This window comes from Pezoporus occidentalis, unplaced genomic scaffold, assembly GCF_034315485.1.
Source record: "Pezoporus occidentalis ecotype Australia unplaced genomic scaffold, CSIRO_AGI_Poc_V1 ctg5, whole genome shotgun sequence".
NCBI classification, from domain to species: Eukaryota; Metazoa; Chordata; class Aves; order Psittaciformes; family Psittacidae; genus Pezoporus; species Pezoporus occidentalis.
Genome location: NW_026915835.1, coordinates 15,744,754 through 15,753,081, shown reverse-complemented (window position 1 = coordinate 15,753,081; position 8,328 = coordinate 15,744,754).

Here is an 8,328-nt window from a genome sequence, read left to right as displayed (position 1 = left end):
GTGCACCGTCTATTACAAACAGGACTGTAAATGTAGAGAGCATAGTTGGGGGATGGTAAGGATACCAATAGACTATGGAGAAAAAATGGCTTAAAGAAAATAATTTATATGGATAAAATAAGTGGGAAATAATTCGAATTGACAAAAAAAAAAAAAAAAGAAAACCTATGTCATAATAAGGTCATTTCTTACTATAGTCCTGAGCTTGCAAACTGAATGTAAGCTTCAGATTAAAAGATCTCATTCCTGAACCGAGGTGAATGAGTCTAATACTTCAGCAGAGACAGAGAAAACCTATGACTTTTTTCAAAAGACTTCATAAACATATCCCCATAAGTGATCTTGCCAACCAGGACAGAAGAAATGATCTTTGTTGCCTCAGGTACTAGTTTCCTATTAAAAAACCATGACAGAATGTGTATCAACAGCAATTCTGTATTAATTTTGGACCTGGAATTGTATTTACAATGAATGAGCACAAGTCAGCATTCAGGCCTAGAAAACTCTTGTTGTGGTTTTGGCGCAAAGAGAGAGTTAACACTCATTAGTTTGAATTATCTGTTGTTATGAAAATATAGAGGAGGTGTCATTGGCAGTAGTCATCAGTAGGTCAGAGTGGAAAGGCAATAACGCCACCTTTTTAACTCCTTTTTGCTTTGCTAGAACCAGTGAGAATCCTTGTCTTTTCCTGTGACAAGACAGAGACTCCAGAATTATGTCAGATTGAACAGGAGGTTACGTTGAATGAAAAGATTGTCTAGAGCAGAACTAGAAGTCCACTGAAGCTCAGTGGAATGAATCCTGTGTCTGGACTGTGGCTCTCTATGGCTACAGTCTGTTCAGAAGAGACAGGCACGAAAAGAGGGAGGAAGGGTTTGCTCTCTATGTCAAGAAGTGGATAGAGTGTGAATACATGTCTCAGAAGAATAGCCACAAGCAGGTTGAAAGCTTATGGGTAAGAATTAGAGACTGAGTAAACAATGGAAAACCTGTAATTGCTGCCTACTGTGAGACATCCAGTCAAGGGAAACCTGATGAAGTCTTCTTCCTCCAGAACTGGTTAGGTGGTCACATTGAAGTGTAGCAGTCAATGGCACAAAGTCTAGATCAGTGATGAGCGGTGGCCCACAGGGGTCTGTACTGGGACCAGTAATGTTTAGTATCTTTATCAGTGGCATAGACAATAAGAGCAAGTGCACCTTCAGCAAGTTTGCAGATGACACCGAGTGCTGTGGTTGACACGTCTGAGGGATAGAATAGCATTGAGAGGGAATTGGACAAGCTTGAGAAATGGGCTCATGTAAACCACATAAGGTTCAATAATTCCAAGTGCAACGTATTATGTCTGGCTCAGGGCAACCTCTGATATCAGAGCACACTGGGTGATGAAGGAATTGAGAGCAGCCCTGCAGACAAAGACTCGAGGGTACTGGTAGATGAAAAGCTGGACATGACCCAACAATGTGCACTTTCAGCTCTGAAAGCCAACCGTATTTTGGGCTGCATCAAAATAAGTATGACCAGGAAGTGATTTTGCCCCTCTCCACTCTTGTAAGAGAGTGACCCACCTGAAGTACTGTATAAGAGAGTGCCCCACTCTGCCCCACCTGAAGTTCTGTATAAGAGAGTGCCCCACTCTGCCCCACCTGAAGTACTGTGTCCAGCTCTGAAATCCTCAGTACAAGAAAGACATGGACTTGTTGGAGTGGGCCCAGAGGAGGACCATAAAAATGATCAGAAGGCTGGAACCCCTCTCCTTATTTAGCCTGGAGAAGAGAAGGCTCCAGGAGATGTTAGAGCATCCTTTCATTAGTTAAAGGGGGTTTATAAGAAAGATGGGGACAAACATTTTAACGGGATCTGTTGTGATAAGACAACGGATAATGGTTTTAAAGAGGTTAGATTTAGACTAGACGGAAGAAATAATTGTTTTACAATGAGTGTGGGACAGTGTAACCAGAGTGGGGCAATGAGTCTAGAAGAGGTTGCCCAGAGAGGCTGTAGGTGCCCCATCCCTGGAAACATTCAAGGTCATGCTGGACAGTGCTCTGAGTAACCTGGTGCATTTGAAGACATCCCTGCTCACTATGGGGGTTTTTGGACTAGATGACCTTAAAAGGTTCCTTTCAACATAAACTATGAGTCTATAATCATTCTTAGTAATACATCTGTTAAATAGAACAGCTGTTACATATGCATGTACAGTGATGATAAATGTTAAGATAAACCAGCAAGCTGAAATTGTGAATGGAAAGAGAATTCATGGCACTTTTTCCTGCCTTACTAAGAAGGTTCATTTTACCATAGACCATAAAAATGGAAGACAGGAGGGAGACCACTCAACAAGTTAGCTCAATCTGCTTCCCAGCCAGTGTCTCAAGCTGCATGCCAAAATTAGCATGTCACCTTCCAGCAAGTCACAGAAGTTTTACTAATTAAAATATTATCAACATGTCAGATTTGATTTTAATCAAATAATTGTGTTGTGCACTAAAATAGATCTGAAAAATAAATTTTAATCCTTTTTCTTCATTTCTTTAATGCACAGTAAAAGCTTGTCTTATAATAAATCAACTCCAGTAACAAATTCAATTTTGTTTCCACTGTGTAAAAACCTCACTAAGCACTACACCTAATAGCTTAAGAAAGTGGGTGCTGAAGAAGGACATATATGGAACTAGGAGCCAATAACATTTCCATCAAAATACTTTACTTTTAACTGATTCATTAAAAATTACCTGTTCCTTTGAAAGCACTTCCTGTCTGGATGATATCCATACATAGTACAAGTATCTGGAAATAAATCCCAGAGTATTAATTAATGAAAATCCTGCTTGTCTCACCCTTCTACTAAAATAGCAACTTAGAGACCTTGAATGGGCTTCACTGATTAAACTTATGCTGGTTAATGACAATGAGATATTTGAGTCAGCAGTATCTCCTGCATAGGCCTGGCTGATATGAACCTGTTCATCCTGATACAAAGGTGGTGGTAAGCTATTTCAGAGTAAATAAAATGACAGAAGACACCAAGAGTAGGTAGCTGAATCCCTTTGTTTGATCACATGTACATACTGGAATGGCCTTGGTTTTGTTGTGGGAGTTTAATAGCATCCAAGAAGCCCTAGGAAGACTGAGATGTCTCCATTAAGGTGGCACATATGACATTACCTACAGAACAACACCATTTTGAAATGCTACCTGAAGAATGTCTGGAATACTTTCAATCATCAAAAGGCACACCAGATTGCTTTCTTTAGGACACTGAGCTGATTTCCAGGTGCAGAATACAACTTTTACATTAGGCATCTAACGTTACATGCAAATTTTCCTCTCTATAATGTGTTCATCTTTATATTTAATAAATCTTAAATTTTGAATCCATTATTTCTCCAGATTTTCTGTATTTTCTAAATAAATTTAGGCATTTCTGATTTATTTTTTTTCCCCATATGACTCCTCTATTATTATAAGATCAGTTACACTACTCTCCTTAGGTACCTTTTTGCTTACTCAAATTTTACATTTGTGTAAGAAAATTGGCTTCAGCTTTGTAACAATATCTCTGAAAGCAGAACAATATAATTTCTTTTCTATACAGATACTGTTCTAAGTATCTGTATATCTAAGTATTTGGCTCTTATGGAAATCCAGTTTTTGGAAAAAGTCATGCTGAAGATCAGCTTGTATGCACAGAATAATGACTCTACTCCCAAGTCATGTCTAAGAAGAAAACACAACATCAGTTTCAGCATATCCCTCTCTGCCCTAAACAGCTGAGCCTAACATAATAGATGAATGAAAATACACCTTTGTGGAAGTCTTGAATTAAACTATAAATGCTAAACTTCAGTTCTTGAAGTGACAGGACATTTAAGAGAATTGATTAGAGTATTGAAGTTCCACCATTAGACAAGGTAAAATGACAGTAGTACAGTTTTTTGTGCCCATGCTGACTTTACATGAAACCTATAAAGTAAGTCAAAAAGGAATGAAAAGTAAGTGGATTTTAAAATAATTCATTTTAAGCATATGCACTTCAAAAATGTTTTTTTTGGGGGGGATATGCAATAATTAAAAAAATAAAATTGTTATCCTAAGTAAAATTCACATAGCTCAAACTTCCAAAATTATTGAGCTAAAGAAGTACTACATTCACTAATGCCTTTCAGGAGTCAAACATATATTTTCTAATTCCTTCTTGATTTTTGGGTGCTAAAGATATCAGACATGTTCTGCACAAACTTTCATAGAACACATTTAAATTCTGCCAGAGTAATATATTAATGGATAGACTTAAAATTTATCTGTCTATAAAAGGGAACAAATTCACACCCATATATTTGATTAATTCATCTGTCTTCAGGTTAACAGACATCTACAGAATTACTGCTCTAACCACGGGGATACTGACTGTTCTAATTTGCACTCTCATTCAGCCCAGAAATTATACCAGGGTTTCAAGGTGGTGTTTTTTTTTTTCAAATAAGCCTTAAAAAAGTGGTGTATTCACATGACAAAAACTATAACTTTAGGTAACTGAAAAGCCTAAAATGATTACTCTTTCACTGAACTAATTCTTGGAAAATACGTCAGTGAAACTGGCCTCATATTGCTATATTGAATCATACAGAAAAAAAATAAAATATCCTGAGTAACAACAGGAGGTGATGCTTTAGGACTAAAAAATTGGAACTGTGAGACAGAGGAAGCAACATCTTGTATATAGACAAGAATTTTGAGGTAATCTAATAATTCATTATTAACTAGTATAGCTAGAAGAATCATAGAATGGTTTGTGTGGGAAAGGACCTTAAAAGTCACCTAACTCCAGGCCCCTGTAATGAGCAGGGACACTTTCCACTAGACCAGGCTGCTCAAAGCCCCACCTAACTTGGCCTCGAACACTTTCAAGGATGCAGCACACCTCTCTGGGCAGCCTCTTCCAGTGCCTCACCACCTTCACGGTAAATAATTTATTTCTAATATCTAATCTAAACATAATGTCTTTCTGTTTGAAACCATTATTCCTTGTCCTGTCACAACATGTCCTTGTAAAATGTCTCTGGCTTTCTTTTAAGTCCCCTTTAGGTACTGGAAGGCAGTTTTAATATCTCCCCAAAGCTTTCTCTTTTCCAGGATGAACAAGCCCAACTCTCTCAGCCTCTCTTTATAGGAGAGGTGTTGCAGCCCTCCGATCAACCTTGTGGCCTCCTCTGGACTTGCTCCAACAGGTTCACCTCCTTCTTGCGTTGGGTGGCCCAGAGCTGAAAGCAGTACATCAGGTGAGGTCTCATGAAAGCAGAGGAGAGGGGTATAATTACCTCCCTTGACCTGCTGGTCACACTTCTTTTGATGCAGACCAGGACACAGCTGTTTTTTTTTTGGCTGCCAACACGTTGCTGGGTCATGTTGAGCTTCTCATCAACCAACGTCCACAAGTCCTTCTCCTCAGGCCTGCTTTCAATCCATTCTCTGCCCATCCTGCATTGTATTTGGGATTGCCCCAGCCCACATGCAAGGTCTTAAACTTGGCTTTGTTGAACTTCATGAGGCTGGCACTGGCCCATCTCTCAAATGTGCCAAGGTCCCTGTGGATGGCATCCCCTCCCTCCAGCATGTTGACTGCACCACACAGCTTGCTGAGGGTAAACATTATCCCACTCTTCCTGTTGCTGACAAAGGTGTTAAACAGCACTGGCCCCAACACTGACCCCTGGGGTCTATCCATCAGATCAGTGCCTCTCCAATTTAGAGACAAAGATGTCATGTAGGGCAGTGTTAAATGCTTTGCACAAGTCCAGGAAGATGCTGTCAGTTGCTCTTCCTTTATCTACCAATGCTGTAACCCTCTTATAGAGGGAGTAGAAGAAAACATAGAGCTGTAGAAAACACAGATGAAAGTCAATATTTTTAAAAGAACAAAGAGATAATAACATATCTGTGGCTCTATTCCAGGGAAAAGTCAAGATGTTGAAAAAGTTTACACTTGATGTTTTTAGGAAGAAAACTATGGCATTCTTCCTTTGATTTAAAACTGACTGTAAAGGTAGCAGCCACTATCCTTCTATACTTAGCTGATGTTTTTTACATGAATTTTGTTAATAAATGTTTAAAAATGATGCTTGGGGCACATCAGTAAATCACATATTAATTCCCTCCGAGAAATTGTAGGTAGAAAAGAAGCATGTTGACACAAGCTTACAGTAGAGTTTACACTGCGTATTAACAAAATAATGAAATGAACTTTAATATTTGTAACATAACATTGTTAGCAACACTTCATCTAAAGAAGCTATTTTGAAAAACAGGAATGGTAGCATTTTGAAAGGAAATTTACTGAGGTATTTTCCTCCTTTTTTTTTCTTTTTTTTTTTCTTTTTTTTTTCCCAAAACTTTCATACCTCATTTTCAGTACGTTTACTACATTCTACTTTCAGTTTACCTGGAAATGTATGGGTATTGTGTCAGGAAAATAGACTCAAGTGTGCACTGTCTATCCAAACTGGCACATGATCCAGTTTTGATAAAACCTCTTTTGCTGCCAGCACAGTGATACACTTGAGAAACTAGGCTAATTAGTTCAATCATACTGAAGTCCAAGTGTAGTAACATAGTTTTTTGAGTAGAGCTGGATTGCACCATGTAATTTTGGAACATGAGCACTGTGTACTTAGGACTGTTTGCAAAACCCAATCAGCCATAATGAAATAAAGATATCACTTTTCAGTGCACTTTCATCTTTGAAGAGTGAATGCCAGAAACTGACCACACCATTCCAGAAAAAAACTGTAACATTTCACATGCTCCCAGGCAATACACTCACTAGTATGATAGAGCAGCAGATTTTTCCCCTCAGATCAATCATTGTTTCCAGGGTAAACCATTAAATGATTGAAAAACCTTTACTTAATATCCCACTTCTCCCTCCCTCCTTTGTATGTAAAGACAGGTCTTTTTCTCCCCACTTCTCTCTCCATCTCTCATTTCCTCCTCCTCTCTTTTCTTTCTCTTTCCCTTTCTCTATCCAAAAGACTGAAACCTCACTTGCAGTGTGTAATTGTATTTTTAAGGAAAGCAATCAAGAGCTGGGAATGAACTACACTTGTCAATTGCATTCTACAGCTATGACAAGTTAAAATGTGCCAGCTGTACAGCTTGTCCACAGCTGTTGTCTTTCAAACCTTTGTATAATACCCAGTTTCTCTCCAACATTTTACAGTGTTTATAACTGCAGTGAGAGTTGATCAATTACTCTAGTATGGAACACTACTAGTATAATAGCTCTTAGTTTTAAGCTATGCATAAGGGAATCTATGCCAGAAATAATTCTTCACATAATGCTTAAGAATGCACAGATGTCTGTGTTTGATCTAAGAAGGCATAATTGAGAAGAAAATGCTGACAAAAATAATGTATACATACCAGTAACTAAAGCAGAAAAAAAAAATGTAGAGGAAGCTGAAATGCTAGTGTTTAGGGATGACAATATACAACGAGCAAAACATATCACCTATGTAGTTTGACTGTAAACTGAAAGACCAAAACAGAGACAGGGGAGTGGGATGGGTGAAACTAAACAGACAAAACCAAAGTTCAACCAAAAAATAACAGACCACCACCACTAAAAAAAAAAACAACCGTGAATAACATCAGATGATCAATACTGAAGCTCTCCAGATCATATTTTTTGATGCGTGAACACTTGCAGTGCCAGTTCACATCAAACTAGGAGAAGAAAACCTGTTCAAGAGGCAGATTGAATATAAATGGGTATATGTGCAAATGTGTATACATGCATCTGAGTCTAAACTTCAGTGCTGAAACCTTAACACTATGAAATTTTGGGCAGATGGAGAAAAACAGCATACTCGCACCTGTACAAGGAGCATCTGTTTCCTTGCTTACTTTGTTTTTTTTCATATCCTATGAGATCTATTTCAGAGTCACAGCTGATTTTGCAGTTGCTGAATAGCTGGCTTCCGTGCCAAGAATGTATGTAGTCTGACATGCTCCTGAAGTCCAGGGGGGAATCAGCCAGCCTGGCTTTGTCTAGTATGATAAATAAATAAATAAAAGGACAAGTCCCTGACTCTAAAATCTGAGATGATACAGAATGACTTTCATTCCTATTATTTTTGGTAGCAACTTCAATGGCATATTTACACTACAGATATTGTTGGAATGGCTCAAATCTGAGCTGGCAACAGAGACATAGAAAATATGTAGTTCTCAAGTAGTGTTTAAAATTTTCCTTCTATCTTTTCTTCAGAAGTATGGGTATGCTGTCTGATAATTCTGTAGTCTTGCTGAAAATGAATCAATTAG